Raw genomic sequence first — 19807 nt, 5'->3', positions numbered from 1 at the left:
ATAAATATAAGGGCATCCTAGGTTCTTTTGTTTCCAGTAAGTCTTACAATTGTAATGTGTCTGATCGTGCAGGAAGCAGAGAGCCTTAGCTCCAGCCGCACTGCAACACGATAGGGTGAAATTTATAGTAAGATGGGGTTGGCAGCCTGAAGGGGGGCAGTCAGCAGTGCCTTGTAGCTGTGAGTGCTGTTTATTTTTGTGTGACCAAGTTTCAACTATAGAGAATCTCCATATGAAAGTTGGGTTAGTAATAGAGATTGAAGTGCAAGAAAAAGATAGTAATATAAGTATGAAATAGTACTTCATCTTCAGTGTAATCACAGGGTACACCTTGTCACTGAAGATGTTCTATAAAGGTAAGCGGGAGAACCACTGTGATGGGCTATGATCTGGAGGCAAGTAGGGATCTGGGGTAAGATATTGGAATTCTGTTATGTTTATATAGAGTATGGCGAGAAATCAGGATAAGCACAAGGGGTCAGGGAACATGTGGTGGTTGGGAGAGTTTGGTGAATTTGATACGGGTAGGGGTAAGTCTAGTAGATGTCCACTGATTGTCTTCTGTGGGGGCCTTTTTAAATTGTGATATATGGACCCAGTGCGTGTGTCCTAGAAGTCTGGCTGCTGTGTATGTGGATAGGAGGACAGTATAGGGGCCTTTCCACCTAGGCTGAAGATCTTTGGCTTGGATATCTTTTAAGTATACTTGGTCTCCTGGGCTGAGAGAGAGATGTGGGCTATAGGTGTCTGTTGGAGAGGGGTGTGCTAGTTCTGCATGTTGTCTCAGGAGTTGTCTCAAGAGGGTGAGGTATGGGAGATAAGTTGCCAGGGGGGAAGAAAGGGTGCTGGAGGGTGAGGGGCCAGCCGTAAACTAATTCAAACGGACTGAGGCCTGTTGGACTCCGTGGGGCTGCTCACAGCCCGGTTAGGGCCAGGGGAAGGAGAGTTACCCACGATTGTCGAGTCTCGAGGGAGAGTTTGGTGAGTCGCTGCTTAATGAGCCCGTTGGCCTTCTCTACTTTACCAGAAGACTGAGGTCTATAAGGGATGTGGAGTTTCCAGGTGATGTGTAGGAGGGCTGCCACCTGTTGGACTACCTTGGAGATGAATGCTGGGCCGTTGTCAGACTGAAGAGTGAGCGGGAGGCCAAACCTAGGAATAATGTGTTCAGTGAGTATGGAGGCAACTATATTGGCGGTTTCTCCTGTAGTAGGATAGGCTTCTATCCATCCTGAAAAAGTATCAACGAGGGTTAAGAGATATTTGAATTTTTTATGCCTTGGCATGTGGGTAAAGTCAACTTGCCAATGTTCGCCTGGTTGGTGCCCTCTGAGTTGATGGCTCAGATGGGGGTTGCGCAATGCGCCTTGAGGGTTTGACTTGAGACATGTGGAACACTGTCGGTTGATTATAATTAGGTGTTTCATGAGTGTAGGGCAGTGAATGAGGGGGCTTAGGAGGTTATATAAAGCTTTGGGTCCTATGTGTAGGGAATTATGTATGTCTTTTAGAATGGTGTGGAGTTGAGTTTCAGGAATAACTAATTTATTATTGATGTAAATCCAATTGTCTGCAGCTAGTTTGGCTGTTGAATCTTGTAATAGTTTGGTCTTTTGCTCTTGGGTATAAGTAGGGGTATATTGAGGAGAGAGAAAACAAATAGAGGGAAGCATGGGGGTGGAGAATCCGGCTACTGACTTGGCAGTGGTGTCGGCAAAGTTATTGCCAGCCGCCACCGAGTTAGATGGGGTCTGATGACCTTTACAGTGTATGATGGCTGCTCTGGAAGGCGCTGATAGAGCATCTCGCAGTTTGAGTATCTGTTTTTTGTTGACTATAGGGGTACCACTGGTGGTTAGGAACCCTCTCTCCTTCCAGATGACAGAGTGGGTGTGTGCAATCAAGAAGGCATACTTGGAGTCTGTGTATATGTTTACCATTTTTCTTCTGGATAGGAGGAGAGCCCTAGTTAGAGCGATAAGTTCTGCCTGCTGTGATGTTGTTCCTTGTGGTAAAGGTTTAGCTTCTAGGACAGCAGAAGATGTAACTACCACGTATCCTGCCTGTCTGTTTCCTAGAGAATTTATAAAAGAACTGCCATCTACAAATAGGGTTAACTGTGAGCCTTCCAATGGCTGGTCATGTAAATGTAAGTGACTAGGTGGTTGGGCCTCTAAAAGTTCTGGACAGGAGTGTTCAGTACTAGGTTGCTTGAGAGGGTCAGGAAGTAGGGTTGCTGGATTCAGAGAGGAACAGACTCCTAGGGCAATGGTGGAGTCTTCTATGAATAAGAGGTGAAAGAGTTGGAGTCTGGATGGGGTTAGATGGCTAATACTTCTGTGGGCAATAAGATCTTGAAGGCGGTGAGTAGAGAAGACTGTTAGGTTACAACCCCTAATGAGTTTCTTTGCTTCTTGGGTTAGACAGGCTGCTCCTGCTAGGGCCCGAAGACAAGGCTGCCACCCTTGTACAGTGGGGTCTAATTGTTTAGATAGATATGCCATGGGGCAGTAGGTGGTGCCTATAGATTGGGCTAAAAGACCCACTGTAACTTTTTGTCTTTCATCTGTGAAAAGCTGGAAGGGGCGTTGGAAGTCTGGGAGTGAGAGAGTAGGATGTGAGAGAAGGCAGTTTTTCAGGTAAGTGAAATGTTTATAGATTAACTTTGGGTTAGACAAAGGTCCTTGGGGAGTCTCCTTGACAGCTGCATATACAGGCTTAGCCAAGATTCCGAAATTCGGAATCCAGTGTCTGAAAAATCCTACTAGGCCTAGGAAGGATTGAATTTCCTTAGCATCTTGAGGAGGAGAAAGATTTTGTATTAGAGTTAAGCGTTCTGTAGTAAGTGAGCGCATCGTAGGAGTGATCTCAATACCTAAATATATGACACATTGTTGTGCGAGTTGAGCTTTGTGTTTGGATATTTGGTAACCTTTGGATCCTAGATGATTAAGGAGGATCGCAGTGTCTAAAAGAGAGTCCTGTCCCGTGGGACTACAGAGTAAAAGGTCATGTACATATTGGAGAATTTTACTCTTGGTAAGAGGACAGGAGGCTAAGTCTTTTGCTAGGGCCTGCCCAAAGAAATGGGGGCTGTCTTGGAACCCTTGGGGAAGCACTGTCCATGTCAGTTGGGTGGAGGTATGGGTGTCTGGGTCTTCCCATGTAAAAGCAAAAAGAAACTGACAATCTGGGTGCAGGGGAATAGTGAAAAATGCATCTTTTAGATCCAGTACAGTAAAGTGTGTTGTATTAGGTGGAATGAGAGAAAGAAGAGTATAGGGGTTGGGAACTACCGGATGGGTGGGACAAACAGCTTCGTTGATAAGACAAAGATCCTGCACTAACCGAAAAGTTCCATCTGCCTTCTTTACAGGCAGGATTGGGGTGTTACAGGGAGAATGAATGGGGATGAGGATGTGTTGGCTGAGTAACCTAGTAATGATTGGTTTTAGTCCTCGTAAGTGCTGTGGAGAGAGAGAGAATTGTGGGCGGGTTGGAAACTGAGATGGTTTCTTAAGTTTTATAAGTATTGGTGGATGATGGTCCGCCATGACAGGAGTGGAGGTGTCCCACACTTGGGGATCGATAGGAATGGGGAAAGCAGGGAAAGGGTTAGTAGGATTGTTGGAGTCATTTGAGTTAGTCAATACTAGAAGCAGATGGTGGGTAGGGTGGGGGGGCGCTAGTAGGGATGGAGATACAGGCTTTCAGTTGACTTAAAACATCTCGGCCCAGTAGGGGAGGGGGGCATGAGGGGATAATGAGGAACGAGTGTGCAAAATAGTTGTTGGCCAGGCAGCAATTAAGGGGTGGGGTTTTTCGAGGGCTGGATGGGGAGCCATTGACTCCTACAACAGAAATATTGGAGGGAAGGCTAGGGTCTTCGAAAGACGGCAAAACAGAGTAGGTAGCCCCGCTGTCGATTAAAAAATTAATTGTCTTACCCGCTACCAGGAGAGTTACCCGCGGCTCGGCGAGGGTGATGGGGGTCCCCAAGTCCCGGCACCTTCAGTCGTCATCCAGATGTAAGAGCTGGAAGGAGCTCCCAGGGTCCTGAGAAGGGACATCACGTTGAGGCGCCATGCCCGTTCTCAGGGTGGGGCAGTCAGACTTCCAGTGCCCTTCTTCATGGCATGCTGGACAAGGAGTTGTTGGCAGACGAGGGTTAGGACACTTTTTAGCCCAGTGTCCACCTACTCCACACTTGTAGCATGGCCGCACTGGCTCAGGCCGTTGGGGACTCTGGGGACATCTATTAGCCCAATGCCCTGGGTTACCGCATTTATAGCAAGCCCCTTTTATTGTCTTTGAGCCTCCGGGGGTTTTGCTCTCCAGTTTTGGGTTGCGGCTAGGCTGCAAAGCAGCAACTAAGGTTTGAGTCTGGAGCTGTACCTTCTGCTTTAGGCAGGTCTGTCATTGGGCCTCAGCCATTTCCTCCCTTGAATTATAGACCTTGAAGGCCGACTTGACTAGGTCTTGAATAGGAGTTTGAGGTCCATCCTCTGCCTTTTGGAGTTTTTTCCAAATATCCGAGGCCGATTGTGAAATAAAATATGATGCTAGAATAGTGGCCCCAGCTGGAGAAGCTGGGTCTAACCAAGTGTATTGAGTTAAAGCTTCAGTTAGCCTGTTCAAAAATGTGGCCGGGTTCTCATCTGGACCTTGAACAATCTCTTTTAGTTTATTAAAATTTACTACCTTATTTGAGGCCGCCTGCATACCAGCCAGAAGACATTGAATCATCATATCTCGTCTTCGGCAGCCTGGCTGGCCTACTTGATAGTTCCAGTCTGGGTCTATAGAGGGGACTGCTTGTTCCCCTAGTGGGAACACAGGGTCTGTTAAGTGTAATTGGTTGGCATGCTGCCTGGCGGCCACTAGGATGCGCTGTTGCTCCTCAGGGTTTAGAGTAGAGGTAAGAATAACCTGGAGATCATGCCAGGTTAAATCGTAGGCCTGGCAAAGGTATCTAAATTCTTTGGTATAAATTGTAGGGTTGGCAGAAAAATCTCCTAGGCGTCCTTCAATCTTTGAAAGATCTGCTAATGAAAAGGGAACATGAACTCTAACTATGCCCTCTGCTCCGGCCACCTCACGCAAGGGTGCTAAGACCACAGGGGGGTTGGATAGGGTGGGAGTAGGAGCGGGGACAGTTAGGCAATCTTTAGAGAGGGTATGGGCAGAGATAGGTGAACTAAGATGACCAGGCGGAAGTGCCGAGGGGTCGGAGGGAAGTGTAGCCTCAACAATGGTGGGAGGGGCTGAGGAGGGAGGCGGAACAACCGCCAGAGCGGGAGGGGGAGGTGGAGCTGAAAGAGGAGGTGGGGCCAAAGTGGGAGGGGGAGGTGGGGTATACAGCAGGAGCGGAAGGGAGGGAGGGGAAGTAAGGTCTTCGGGCAACTCAGACAGGAAAGATGACTCCTCTTTTTCGGACTTTATTAGGCCTGCGTCCCTAGCCAACATGACTTGAGCCAAGGAACACTGGCTACACAGGTCCGGACGAGAACGCAAGGCCCAAAATCCTTGTATATAATTAATTTCAGACCACTTGCCTAAGCGTTGACAAAAACTACTGAGGTCGGTTAAAATGTTACGGTCTAGAGTGCCCTCAGGTGGCCATTGAGGCTGATTGTCTAATTTATATTGTGGCCACGCCACAGTGGAGAGGAACACCAGTCGCTTTTGCCTGAGATCTTATTCTAATTGCAAAGTTTTGAGGTTTTTTAGAAGACACCCTAAAGGGGAGTCTCTAGGTATTTTGGATTGGGGGTTTCCAATTGCCTTCCTGTCTCCAATAGGCGGAAACGGAAACCGAACTCTACCTGGCTACAAAGCGTCCCTTGGAGCCACTAGAGACCGGTGAGAGGCTCCTGGAGCCGGAATGGAGATTACCTCCAGGCGGACATCTCCGTCCTGGACGGGTCTCCCACGGAACGGAATGGAGATTACCTCCAGGCGGATGTCTCCGTCCTGGATGGGTCTCCCACGGAATGGAATGGAGTTCCTTTGGGCAGACATCTCTGCCTTTGGGAACTTCCCTGGGTCACCTGGTGACCAGAAAAAAAAAGCCTTGGGCCTGCGCAGGACTTCTGGCCAAGGAATATGAGAGAGAGGCAAAAGGTACTCACCCCTAGGAGACTTGGAGGTGGGGAAAGCAATGTCCAGGTCCTGGTCCGTCTGGGGCGTGGAAGGAGGAGGCTCCTCGGACCTTGGGGGGGCCCTGAGGAGGGGTCTCCTCCCGGGTTTTGGTACCAGCTGATTTGCTTTAATGCGACCCCCAGAGCAAATGCCAGAGAAAAGGCAAGTAGGCAAGCCAAAAAAACTTTATTTACAAGCCAATGTGAGGGAGGGGCGAGGTTCACCAGCCTCCGGAGGTGGAGGCTGACGAAGTCGCTCCCGGCGTTCTCCCACGAGGTTCCTGGGTCCCGCGCACGAGAAGGGGCCGAGGAAGCTCACTCTGGCGTTCTCCAACGAGGTTCCCAGGTCCCACACACGAGGAGGGGCCGAGGAAGTTCGCTCCGGCGTTCTCGGACGAGGTTCCCGGGTCCCGCGCACGAGGAGGGGCCGAGGAAGTTCGCACCACGTGCCCGCCGGAGCGGCTTTTATGTCCGGGGCGGGGAGTGGGAGGGCAGTGGGCGGGACATAGGTGGGTCGGGGGCAGGGCAGTAGGCGTGGCTAGGCGGGTTCCGGTTCCTCTCTGTCGGAGGTCGGGTTGCGCCTGCGCAGTCAACCCCTGTCTTTCCCGGGCGCGGGAAAGTTAACGGTGAAGAACCCGGAACTGCGCCATCTTGCCTCCGTTTGTCCAAAAATATTAAAAATTATATACCATGACCAAGTGGAATTTACTCCAGGTATGCAAGGCTGGTTCAACATTTGAAAACCAATCAATGTAATCCTACATATTATCAGGATAAAATAGAAAAATCACATGATCACATCAATTTGTACAGGAAAAATGGAAATGTCCTCAACTTGGTAAAGACGATTTACAAAATTCCCAGTGTCAACACAATTCTTAATTGTGAGAAACTGGACACTTTTCTCCTAAGAATGGGTACAAGGTCAAGATGTCCACTTTCACTTCTATTCAATATTATACTTGAATTCCTAGCTGAAGCAACAAAATAAAATAAAAATAAAATGCATACATATTTGAGAGGAAGAAATAGAACTGTCTATTGAGAGGTCATAGGTAAAGTGTACATTTAATTCCAAGAAAGTGCCAGACCAATTTCTAGAGTTCTGTACCATTTTACACTCACACCAACAATGTAGGAAAGAATGTTTCTCCATATTCTCACTAGCATTTGAAATTATTTGTTTTTTTTTGGGGGGGGGTCATTTTAATTAGTGTGCAGGATATCTCCTAAAGGCTTAATTTGTATTTCCTTGACCACCAAAAATGTTAAACATATTTCCATGTGTTTATTTACCATCTAGACGTCTACGTCGGTGAAGTGTCCAAGAATTTTGTTCATTTTCTAATTAGATTTTTTTTTAAGTTTCAGTTTGAAGAATTTTTTAATATATTCTGCAAATGACTTCTTTGCCAAATATATAATTTGCAAAATATTTTCTCACAGTTGGTAGCTTGTCTTTTCACTGCATTAACAAGGACTTTCACAGAGCAAAGGTTTTTAATTTTGAAAAGTCCAGCTTACGGATTTTCTTATGGATTGTGCCTTTGGTGTCATGTCCAAGAATTTGTCACCTAACATTAAGTCAGGAAGAATTTCTATTATATTCTCTCCTAAAAGTTTTGTAGATTTATGTTTTACATTTAGGTCATAAGAATCCCATTTTGAGTTAAGTTTTGTATGGGAAGTTTAGGTCAAGGTTCTTTTTGGGGGCTATTGATATCCAATTGTTCCAACATCATTTGTTAAAAAGTATCCTTTTTCCATTGAATTACTTTTGCACATTTGTCAAAAACTATAACTTTAGTTTAGCTATGTAAATTTAATAAGCTTTCAATTTAAAATCACAAGTCCAAAGCCATTATGGGACACAGTTTCACCTTATTTAAAAATTGAATTTGTTATGTTTATAATTTTTGAGTACTTTGAAGTTTTCATTTGTTAGTCAGACAACTGAAGTAATTTAAAATAAAATAGATCATATAAAAGGTATAAATACTGTTTAAAATGTTGAAAAGTGATTAAATGTGCAAATGAGACCAAACACTATTAAAAAGCCCTTGTAAATTGCTAAAACTTTCTAGAAATATTAACAGAATAAGTCTCAAAAGCTGCAGTTTCATACTTAAAGATAAAATAGTCGTTTTGAATGTATGAGTGTGGTAAACTGAACACTAATTCTAAAAAAACAAAGTAACCCGTTAGAATAGCTAAAATAAAAAAATAACAAAAATACCAAATTCTGGAAATAATGTAGAGAAACTGAATCCTTCATACATTGCTCTTGGGAATGTAAAATGATACAATCACTATGGAGAATAGTTGGCAGTGTTTTACAAAACTAAACATGACTTACCATATGACTCAGCAATTCTACCCTTGGGCATTTATTAAAGAGAAATGAAAAATTTTGTTTACATAAAAACTTGCACATAACTGCTCATAGCACATTTATTTTTAATGGCCAAAAAGTAGAAACAGTACAAATGCCCCTTAAAAAGTAAATGGTTAAACAAGTTGTTGTACATCTGTGCCATAGAATACCACTCAACAGTAAAAAAGGAATGAACTATTGATAGATGCAACAATTTGGATTAATCTTAGGGAATTATGCTGAGTGAAAAAAGCCAATCCTAAATGATTATATACTGTCAGCTTTCATTCATATTATACCACTGAAAATTATAGAGGTGGAGAACATATTAGTGGTTGCCAGGAGTTACAGTCTACCAAAAGCCAGGGTGAAAAGGAAGATGGTGTAGCTAAAGACAGTATGAGGAATCCTCAGATTTATGAAACTGTGTCTTGACTGCAGTGGTGGTCACACAAATCTACAATGTGATAAAATTGCATAAAATAAACACACATACAAATGAGCATGTAAAACTGGCAATGTTTGAATAATATTGATGGATTGCATTAACATCAATATCCTCATTATCTTACTGTACTCCAGTACAGTAAGATGTTGTTAGGAGAAACGAGGTGAAGTATACAGGCCTTCTCTGTATTATTCCTTACACCTGTACATGAATCTACAATCACGTTTTTTAAAAACATAATAAAAAGAGAAGCAAATCTCAAATAGTCCCTTCTATGCACAAAGAACAAAAAGCGAAACTCTTAAGGGCATCAAAAAAACTGACACTACCATAGACACACAAATTGCTTAGAACAATGGATGTATAGTATGTATTCAATGGATTGTACCTACTGCTATTGCTATCACAATTATTAACACTTCTATAACTATTATCATCAATATTTGAACTTGCATTTGTTCTCATGCCTGATACTCCTCCTTCAAATAGCTCATCTGGTTTAAGTATCTGAGAATTTTGCCACAAGAAACATCACTTCCTTGACAACTTATCTCAACGAACTATGCTCCATCATTCCACTTTTCCTTGTTCTACTCTATCCCTTTACCATGATTTATTTTTCTTCTTGGCACTTACAAGCAAATAAAATATTGCATATTTCTGTGTTTATTTGTTTATTCTTGATTCCCTCTCTAAAAGGCAGGCTCTAGGAGAACAGGACTTTACCTACTTTTGTTCACTGTTGCTTCCCTATTTCTTACAAAATGCCTGACATGATATAGGTTCAGCAACAATTTATTAGGGAAACATTGTGTTAAGCTGAAGAGTGAATGTTGATGTTAAAGATAACAAAGCAAAATTAGCTTTTTCTTATGTTTTAAGCAACAACTTCTGATATGTGAGAAAAATGCTAGAGAAGATAACTTCAAAACTCCTTTTGCAAATTTTTTTATTAAAATACTCATAAAACTATTTTGAAAAGAATCTTTTATGCACTTCAATGGGGAAAAAAAAGATCAAGGAAATGTTGTGTTCTTCTAGGGTTTGACACTATTCTCCTTATGCCTTATTCATGAATTCGAATTGAAAGTCTGCTCCCTTTTGGAAACTGCTCTCTTAATTTCACTTCTCTGCTTCCACTAGCTATTCAAGTTAACTGGTTCTTAGAGTTCCACCTCTTAGGGTGGAAGCTCAGTTGCCTCAGACCAAATTTGCATTTTGCCTTCAGGTTCCGTATAAAGTCTCTTACTTGAAGTTTCTTTTTGCTTCTTTATGCAGGAACTTTGAAATTCATCAAGCTACAGAAGTATAAGCTCCCCCACCTTTTCCTCCCAGGATATCCACAAGTCTTTTTAGTTTCCCTGGAAAGAAGAAATGGCACTTTAAAAATATCTACTGTGGACTACAACTGTTTCAGAGTGGGAGACAAACTGACTTTGCCTGTCTCAGTCCTTAAAGGAACATCTTTTCTACCCAGGTCCACTGTGAAGTGGTTTATAGCAACTCTCCCAATGAATCCACATGGTTTACTCTTCTATAAAAGCACAAGTAGGGGAAAAAATGTGTCATGAGATCTATTGAGGAAGACAAATGGTTACCATTTATTGAGTATTCTAAAAATTTTATACATGTTTCAGGATATTAGAAGGATTGGGCTCCAAAAGATAGTTATCAGATAGCAAAGTGAATGTACAATAATTCCCACCCCAAATTATGTAGGATTTACAATGGGATGGAGGAGAACTACAACAGAAAGATGCAGCAATAAGTAGGTACTGTAAATTGCTGTTAACTTAGAAAGAAATCACAGCAACCACAGAACTGAGACACATTCTTTAGGGCAGGGGTCCCCAACCCCTGGCCATGGACTGTTACCAGTCTGTGCTCTGGCCTGTTAGGAACAGGGTCACACAGCAGGAAGTGAGCAGTGAGCGAGCAAAGCTGAGCTCTGCCTCCCATGAGATCAGCAGTTGCATTAGATTCTTATAGGAGTGTGAACCTTACTGTGAACTGCACATCTCAGGGATCTAGGTTGCACACTCTTTATGAGAATCTAATGATTCTGAGGTGGTAAAATTTCATCCTGAAAGCATTCCCCCACCCCCCAGTCTGTGGAAAAACTATCTTCATGAAACTAGTCTCTGTGCCAAAAAGGATGGGAATGATGCTTTAGGAAACTGCAAAAGAGGAGCCAACCTGAACTGAAGCACTCATTAAATACACAAGAAAGAAAGGCAACTTGGAAGATCTGCAGATGTAACCACCTGAGATGGCTTTCCTGCCAGCTGCACAAAGAAAGACTATGGCATTGTAGTAGAGAAAGAGTTTAATAGATATGAGGCTGGCCACACCTCATGGGAGGTGGAGTTAGTACTCAAGTCACTCTTGCCCAAAGCTCCTAGGTTAGGAGTTTTTCAAGGGCAGTTTGGGGAAAGGGGTGGGGGTGGCCAGGTGATGGGTGCTTGCTGCTGATTGGTCGGGGCAAAGATGAAATCATAGAGGGTTGAAACTGTCCTCCTATAGGCTAAATCACTTCTGGATGGAGCCACAGGAGCAGGGTTGGTGGGAGCAGGTGGATCCATTGGTGTCAGACGTTACAATACTTGAAAAGATATCTCAAAAGGCCAATTGATCCTAGGTTCTACGGTAGTGATGATATTTGCAGGATTGATTGGGGAAGTTGCCTATCTTATAACATCTGTAATAATAGCTGACAATTATTTATGTCTGCACTGTAGCAGGACTCTGATGCCTCTCCTCCCGCTAGCCTGAAGAACTATCTTCATGAAACTAGTCTCTGTGCCAAAAAGGATGGGGAATGATGCTTTAGGAAACTGCAAAAGAGGAGCCAACCTGAACTGAAGCACTCATTAAATACACAAGAAAGAAAGGCAACTTGGAAGATCTGCAGATGTAACCACCTGAGATGGCTTTCCTGCCAGCTGCACAAAGAAAGACTATGGCATTGTAGTAGGTTTAGCTATGCAAAAACCTTCGAGTTTGGGCAAGGTCTATTATCATTTAAACCATAGCCAAAATATCTTCCAAAGTTAGCTTGGCCCAATGACCCAAGAATAATTAAGGGAAAGACAAGATTGTTGGGGCTGGCGAATATCCAGGTTACCAATGGTAAATCCATACAGATCTGCAGCAACCTCAATTCTTGCCTCTTCAGAAGAAAGAATTTGACAGAGGGGCATAAGGCAGAAAAAGAGACAAAGGCAAGTTTCAGAGCAGGAGTGGAAGTTTATTAAAAATATTTAGAGCAGGAAAGAAAGGAAAGTACACTTGGAAGAGACCCAAGTGGGCACTTTGGAGGTCAAGTGTTCTATTCAACCTTGATCCTAGGACTTTATATGCTCTCTTCCAGAGTCTTGTGCCCCTTTCCCTTCATTCTTCCCTTAGGGTGAGGCTCCCACATGTGCAGCGCCCTCCTCACCTTTGGGAGGTGAGCATGTGCAGTTTGTTTAGGAAGCTGTGCACATGCCCATCTGAGGCTTTCTTCCCTTTTCTGGTGGAATGCCCCCGCAAGGTCATACTCCGCCATTTTGTCTCTTAATGCTCATGCTCGAGCCCACTTGTCCAGTTCCTGAGATTTTATTGGAAGCTGCCAGTGATAAATTTCAAGTGTTTTTACATACTAGAAAATTGCCTTTCCCTGGCATCTGCCACCAACTATTATTTTAGTGTCACAGCTGCTGAACCATCACCTGATGGTCGCCTGACATTCCTGGTGGGTGGGGAGAGTCCTGTCCTCACTCATGCCTGACTACCTACCCACCTACTGTAACAAGATGGGGGGTAGGTTAGCTCAGATCTCTTTCACTGTCATAATTTTCTCACTGACACAATTTTTGCAAAGGTGGTTTTATGGAGGCCACTGATTTAAGTCACAAAACCAAGCAATAATGTCCCATTTGATTAATCTCTTTCTTACTTAAATTCAGAGTCAAAGAATAGCAAGTTAGTATGGTTGAAGACCCTACTTTTCCCACGATAGGTCTCCAGGCTGAAGCAGGTCCAAGCTAAAGGAGGAAAATACTTAAGGTATAAAAGTTAGAAGTTTCAGTTATTAACAGTACTAAGCATTCTAATGATTTAATTGAGATAAGTTTTGCAACTTACTTTTCTGCAGAGCTGTGTCTTATCTAAGAATCTGCATGATAATTTTGGGCCTGCTGGAAGTTTCTTCCAGGAGCAAAAGATTACCCTGACTGACTGTGGGAGACAAGAAAATAAAGCTGCATGTTGATCAAAATCCATGCATCACATCTATTCAACATACTGGTTACACATACATAATCTCCTTTACTCCTCACACCATCTTTGAAAGTTAGCATACAACTTATGGTGTTGTCCGGGGAACACATGCTCAGAAAGGCCCTGGGCCAGCTTGGTTTAAAGCTCTCCTCTTAGTGTCCTGAAATTTTTAATACTTTGGAAAAAGAAACCCACAATTTAATTTTACACTGAGCCCTGCGTATTGTATAGCTGGTCTTGCAAAGCACTTTTACGATGCTGGCTGTGTTCAACTTCTCGACTTACACTGGAGTTATATGGGTGTTAAGTTTTAACCATTGGTTATACCATACATATATTTTATGCAATTTTCTGTATATATTTAATATTATTCAAGTTTTAAGTGTTAAAAATAGATACTTTCCCAGAAATAGATTTACTCCAGGAAACAGGGGAAAAAAATTAATTTCTGACCCAGCACAGTGGCTCACACCTGTAAACCCAGCACTTTGGGAGGCTGAGGTAGGTGGATCATTTGAGGTCAGAAGTTCGAGACCAGCCTGGCCAACATGGTGAAACCCCGTCTCTACTAAAAATATAAAAATTGGCTGGGTGTGGTAGCACACCCCTAGTCCCAGCTACTCGGGAGAATGAGGTAGGAGAAACACTTGAACCCAGGAGGGGGAGGTTGCAGTGAACTGAGATCATGCCACTGCACTCCAGCCTGGGAGACAGAACAAGACTCTGACTCAGAAAATTTTTTTTAAAAGTTTGATTCCTGACTCAAGTTCTTAATGAGATATAAAGCCAGGCTCTTAGCAAATAGGCAAAAATAAGAAGAGGTCAAATCAGTGTTTTTTTAAATTTAGAAACTGAAATAAATTCTGCATTGCAGCACAAAATGGCAGATACAACACAGCAGAACAATAAATTTTTAAGCATAAAAAGATAACCTGAGATGTAATTCTACAATTTAGAATGAAGACACACAATGGTAAGAGAAGATAATATACATAAAGGGTAAATGACAGAGAGCCAACTTACAAGTAATGGTCAACTCCAAAGAAGGAGAAAAATGGATCAAAAGTCAATTTTTAGAAAAGATCTTTTTAGATTAGAAAAAGGACCTGATACCAATGGAAACTAAGATGTCTCACTGTGTCATGGCAAATTTAACAACCAATGTATTTTCCACTAATTTTGAATTTTATATCCAACAAAATCAAAGTGATCCTGAAACCTAAACTGAAAAACAAGTAATCTTCCAATAATTAACTTACAATCAGGAAGAATTCAATTTTTTTGTTCTTTTGTCTGCCATAAACAATATAGAAATATGTCTTTTGAGTTTGGCAGTGAAAATTGAAGAAGGTGATGACTCAAAAATATAATCACCAGCCAATTTAGCACTCATGTTTTAGAGCAGAATGGCAGAGCTTCAGAGTTTTGGAAAAACAAAAACTGAAATACTCCAGTATTCCTAAAGAAGAAAACAAGATTAAAGATATTAATAAGTCCACTGGAAAACAAAAATGAATCACATTTAAAACTTTATCATTGAGAAGTTGTGATAGAAAAGAACTAGCTATAAATACAGAAACAAGCAAGAAAAATCTTCAAAAATCACTAAGCATTATTGGGAAAAAGATTGACGCTGCTGGGTCTCAATAACTGATGTAACTATGGTAACTAACATAGGATGTGAATGACAAAATATGTTTTGTAAAAAGAATACTTTTTAAGAAAAATAGCAGAGTTTGCAACCCCAGATTAAAAATATATCAGATAGGAATAAAAAAAGCACAAAAATATTATACTTAGGTTTCCATGGAGTTCAAAGTTGTCATTTTTTGTTTTTATAACAGCTAACATATACAAATTAATCTATGAAAATTGCTAAAGTTGCCAACAATCAAATTAAAATCAAAGTATCCATTTTCCAAATTATTACAAATGATAAGAAAATACTGTTGGGGTTCAGAAATAATATCCCCAAATCTGTCACTTTGACATGCTGTACTAAAGCAGCTGTCTCAAGGTCTCTCTGACCTTCCCCCTCTTCCTTCCTGTCTCTCAATCTTCTGTCTCTCCCAAAACATAGGATGAGACTGTTCTCTGAAGTGCCCTTATCTACTTAGAAACCGGACCTGCCAAAGAAGAACACAATTGCCTTCGATCCCTTCTCTAAAATTTCATTAACCAGAGAAGATTAAAACTCATATCACAGAGACTGAAAATTAAACACCACACCTACAACCCAAATAAACTTTGTCTCAAGCTATTGTTTGTTCTCTGGTCCCACTCAGTTTACAAAGAGACTCATTTATAAGCTAATTTCTGTCCATTCATCTCTCCTAAAATCATTTACTGTCTCTCTAAAGTTGCCTACAGCCATTACTTACCTTTCCCCTTTGAAGAGAAGCTATTTAAGCTTCAATCATCTGGCCATCCTCTGACGCTTCATATTTTTTGTTCGGCTACCATGCTTATATACATTGAGAAATTTGTTATGCTTTTCTCTTGTTAACCTTTCTTTTGTTATAGGGATATGAATTGTGACCCTTATGATGAGGAGGAAAGGGATCATCCCTTTCTGTTCCTTCCACACAAAACATTTTCTATGCAACAGAACACAGTGAAAGAAACAGCTTCACTAAAAGAGGCATAAAATTAACACAAGTCAGGCCTAGAAAAAGAATGAAAATCAATTATAATAAAGTTAAATTCAATATTAATCAAATGGTTCAAATGAAAATACCCCCAAGCCTTGGAATAGTATTAAATGACTATTATTTCAGAGGAAATACAGTAAAAAATACAGAACTACATAGAAAATTTTGAAACTGTAATAGTACAGCTCAATCTTCTAGATGAATATGTGTGGGGAAAAGAAAGAGATCAGACTGTTACTGTGTCTATACAGAAAGAAGTAGACATAAGAGACTCCATTTTGTTTATTTGAGACTAGGTAATTCTTTTTTAGATGACCAGTTTGACCACAATTATAGCATTTTCCCCCAAATGTTCTAACTTGTCCTCCTAAAGCATCTCCTGTGATTGCTTGAGTCATAAGCATAGCTTTATGCATAGCTCCTCCAATTCCATGGCAGGCTTTAACGTACTCTGAGATTATATCTGATCCTGACGGGACCCTTCCTTTTAATGGCTTAATGACTGATTGACAATCAGGATTGGCGTTTTCATATGCCATAACTCCACTATGACCTTATGGGCATTCTCATTGGTAACTGACTTTTGAGCAGCATCTTGAAGCCTTGCTACAAAATCAGGGTAGGCTCTTTAGAGCCTTGACTTATTGTATTGAATGAAGGGCAGGCCATTCCTGGGTCTTGGATTTTCTCCCAGGCCCTAACGCAGATAGCCCTAATTTGCTCAATGGCCTCATTTGGCATTATTACTTGTTGACTAGCAGTGCTCCAATTTTGACCTGTTCCTAATAGTTGATCTACGTCTATGTTAATTGGAGGATTGGGAGTCCTATATCTTCAGACTTGTTCTTGTGCCCCATCAATCCACCAAGTCTTAAATTGTAAAAATTGAGAGGGTGAAAGTGATGATTTTGCCAGAATCTCCCAATCATAAGGAATGAGTCTATGTCCATAAGCAATGGAATCTAATAATGTTCTCATGTTAGGAGAGTTGGGTCCATACTGTTTTACTCCCTCTTTCATTTCTTTTAGCATTTTTATAGAGAAGGACTCATACCTGGCTTCAGCTACGGCAGGCTCTCTCTCTTGGGCCCCTTCTCCAGGTGGTCTTGATTCTAATATTACTGGGAATTGCCATGCTTCAATATCTCCTTGTTTTCTTGCCTCATCAATAATTTTATGTAATGCACTACCCTGTCTACTAGGCGGTGCTGTAGGATTAAGTCTCATGGAGGGCAGCTGAGGATATGGCGCCCTGCCTTGTGGCGCTGGAAACATTCCTGACTGTCCATACAGATTTTCTGGGGGCAGCCAATACTGAAGTTCTACTGGTGGCCAGTATTGATAGGCTACTGGTGGCTGGGTCTTATGTTCTACCGGCTGATATTGTGGACACTGTATTTGGATTGTCATGGCAATGACAGAGACTCTATCTTTTTCTATTTGATCTTCTTTTGGAGTTTGTACTTGTTTAACCTGCATTTGAAGTTGTAAAGTTACAGGCATCTGAGCTGCTGTAAGAGGAGTTGGCCATCGTGGTTTAGACTCTGATGGCTCTGCTAATTCTGGACCTTTTTCTTCTAATTTTAATGTTTCAGGATATATCACCTCCTGTAATTGATTATCGTCAACATTTTGCGTTGACCGAGCCATTACCGGGTCTGCTACACATTTACAGTGTGAACTTTCCGTTCCTTTCCGGGATTCTATCCCTGCCTCTTTTTCACAATCTACTGCACAGCTTTCAGGGACATCAGAAACTGAAATGCTATCTTCTTCTGTTTGAAACGGTTCTAAGGCTACTTTAATAATGACCCAATCATTCCATACTGTAAGTGGGATGATTTTACCTTCCCTACTTGCTTGTTTTAATTCTTTGCCAATTTTTTCCCAGTCTTTTAGATCTAAAGTTCCCTGTTCCGGAAACCATGGGCAAAACTGTTCTATTGTTTGAAATAGTGTAATTAGATTTTTGGTAGAGACTTTAACTTCCCCTCTTTTTAAGATAATTTCAATAAAGCTGTGATAAGAGGCTTGCCCCATTGTTACCCTAGGTTCTTCTGAGCTCACAAGCTTACTGCAAGGCTGATTGGAGACATACTCGGGAGTCTCTCATCGACTTGTTCTCAATGACCATGCTCGAGCGTACCTTCACCTTAGAGAAAAGCACCCATATTGGGCACCAGATGAAGGGGTGGCCTGCCCCTCCACGCCTGTGGGTGTTTCTTGTTACGTGGAACGAGAGACTTGAGAAAAGAAATGAGACACAGAGACAAAGTATAGAGAAAGAAAAAGTGGGCCCAGGGTTCCTGCGCTAAGCATACAGAGGACCCACGCCGGCACCGGTCTCTGAGTGCTGAGCGCCGGTCCCCTGGGCCCACTTTTTCTTTCTCTATACTTTGTCTCTGTGTCTCATTTCTTTTCTCAAGTCTCTCGTTCCACCTAACAAGAAAAGTCCACAGGTGTGGAGGGGCAGGCCACCCCTTCATCTGACACCCAATGTGGGGCAGCACCCACCGGTTTAAATCAGGGAGGGGGTGTTCAGTCCTTATGGGCTTCATGAGATTGATTCCTGACTACTTTGCTGTGAATTGCACAACTCACACAGTAATGTAGCTTCACTTACAGCTTGGGAAGCACATAGGCATAGAAGACGCTCGCTTCAGAAATGTCCCTGACTGCTGCGGCCTCCACTATGTTTCGAATGATGAATTTCTTAATGGTTTTGTCCTTGGGCACGCATCGGGCACAGTTAGTGCAGCAAATAGGCTGCACATGGCCACGGCCCTTTTTGTCACAACCATTGTTCCTTCTTTTCTTTGTCATCTTGGACGTACCGATAGAAGAGAGGCCAAGGTCAAGTTTGAAGAGAGATACAAGACAGGCAAGGACAAGGTTGGGGTTAGGGTCACAGAGTAACATCATCTCAAATACAGAACAAAATGGATTCTCTTACATCTACTTCTTTCTGTATAGACACAGTAACAGTCTGATCTCTTTCTTTTCCCCACAAATATGGACACTCAAACTGGAAATAAAGTAACAGGGAACAGAGGAGAGACAAATCTTCCTATCCCTAGAGGTGCATTTCCTCTCCCTTTTGATAATTTAGCAGAGCTGGCTCAGGAGACTTGAGTTGCCTCGAGGGAAGAACAGGCTGATACCAGCCACTGTGTCTTCAGGGTTCTCCCTTTCTAAAAAGGCTCCTTCCAGACCAGGGAGCTTCCACTCTTAAATACACACCTAGATGCTCCTGGCCCTCTGCATAAATACAGAGGGCAAGACGCTTCCCTCTGACACATGAGCCTCTGTGCATTATGAGCCATCCATGCTCCCTAAGTTGTGGGTCTATAAGATTTGGGGAAATATGCCTGTGCTCTACTTTTTTCTGCTAGTAAATTTCCTCCCCAAAACCCTGTGTTAAATCTAGTCTGCTTTGCTAGTGACATTGTCCATGATTGCTTTGCACAACAGGAATAGAAGCCAACAATTTATTATGCCAAATGATATTCATCTGAGAAATGAAAAGTGGATTACATTTATAAACTTGATTAACATAATATGTCACATAAAAAGGATAAATAAGAAAAATTATATTATCCCTTTAATGGGATGGTAAAAAGCATTTGATAAAATATTATGCCCATTTATATTTTAAAACCCTTTAAAAAGGACAAGAAAGATGGGCTCAGAGTTTATTTCAAATCGACATCCAGTATTATACTTAGTGGGGAATACGCTACAGTTGCTTCCTTTAAATCACTAGCAAAGCAAATACGATTTCTCTCTATTTTTAAACTACTGACATTTAAGAAATTCTGATCAATTTCATAATTTATGAATCAAAAATAAATGAAAACATAATAGAAAGAAACAGGAAATATTTTTGTTAGTTGCAGAAGGCATAATGCAAAAGCTCTAGAAAAGCAATTAACTG

General features: G+C 41.9%; 1 pseudogene; it reads right to left on the bottom strand.

Moving 5' to 3' along the window:
* Positions 1–14639: 14639 nt before the first annotated feature.
* On the bottom strand, positions 14640–18696 carry LOC104666507 (annotated as a pseudogene).
* Between the last annotated feature and the right edge of the window lie 1111 nt (positions 18697–19807).

The sequence above is a fragment of the Rhinopithecus roxellana genome, chromosome 18 (assembly GCF_007565055.1).
Source record: "Rhinopithecus roxellana isolate Shanxi Qingling chromosome 18, ASM756505v1, whole genome shotgun sequence".
In the NCBI taxonomy this organism is placed as follows: Eukaryota; Metazoa; Chordata; class Mammalia; order Primates; family Cercopithecidae; genus Rhinopithecus; species Rhinopithecus roxellana.
The sequence above is the reverse complement of the archived record's forward strand: the minus strand, read 5'-3'. Positions and strand labels throughout refer to the sequence as shown.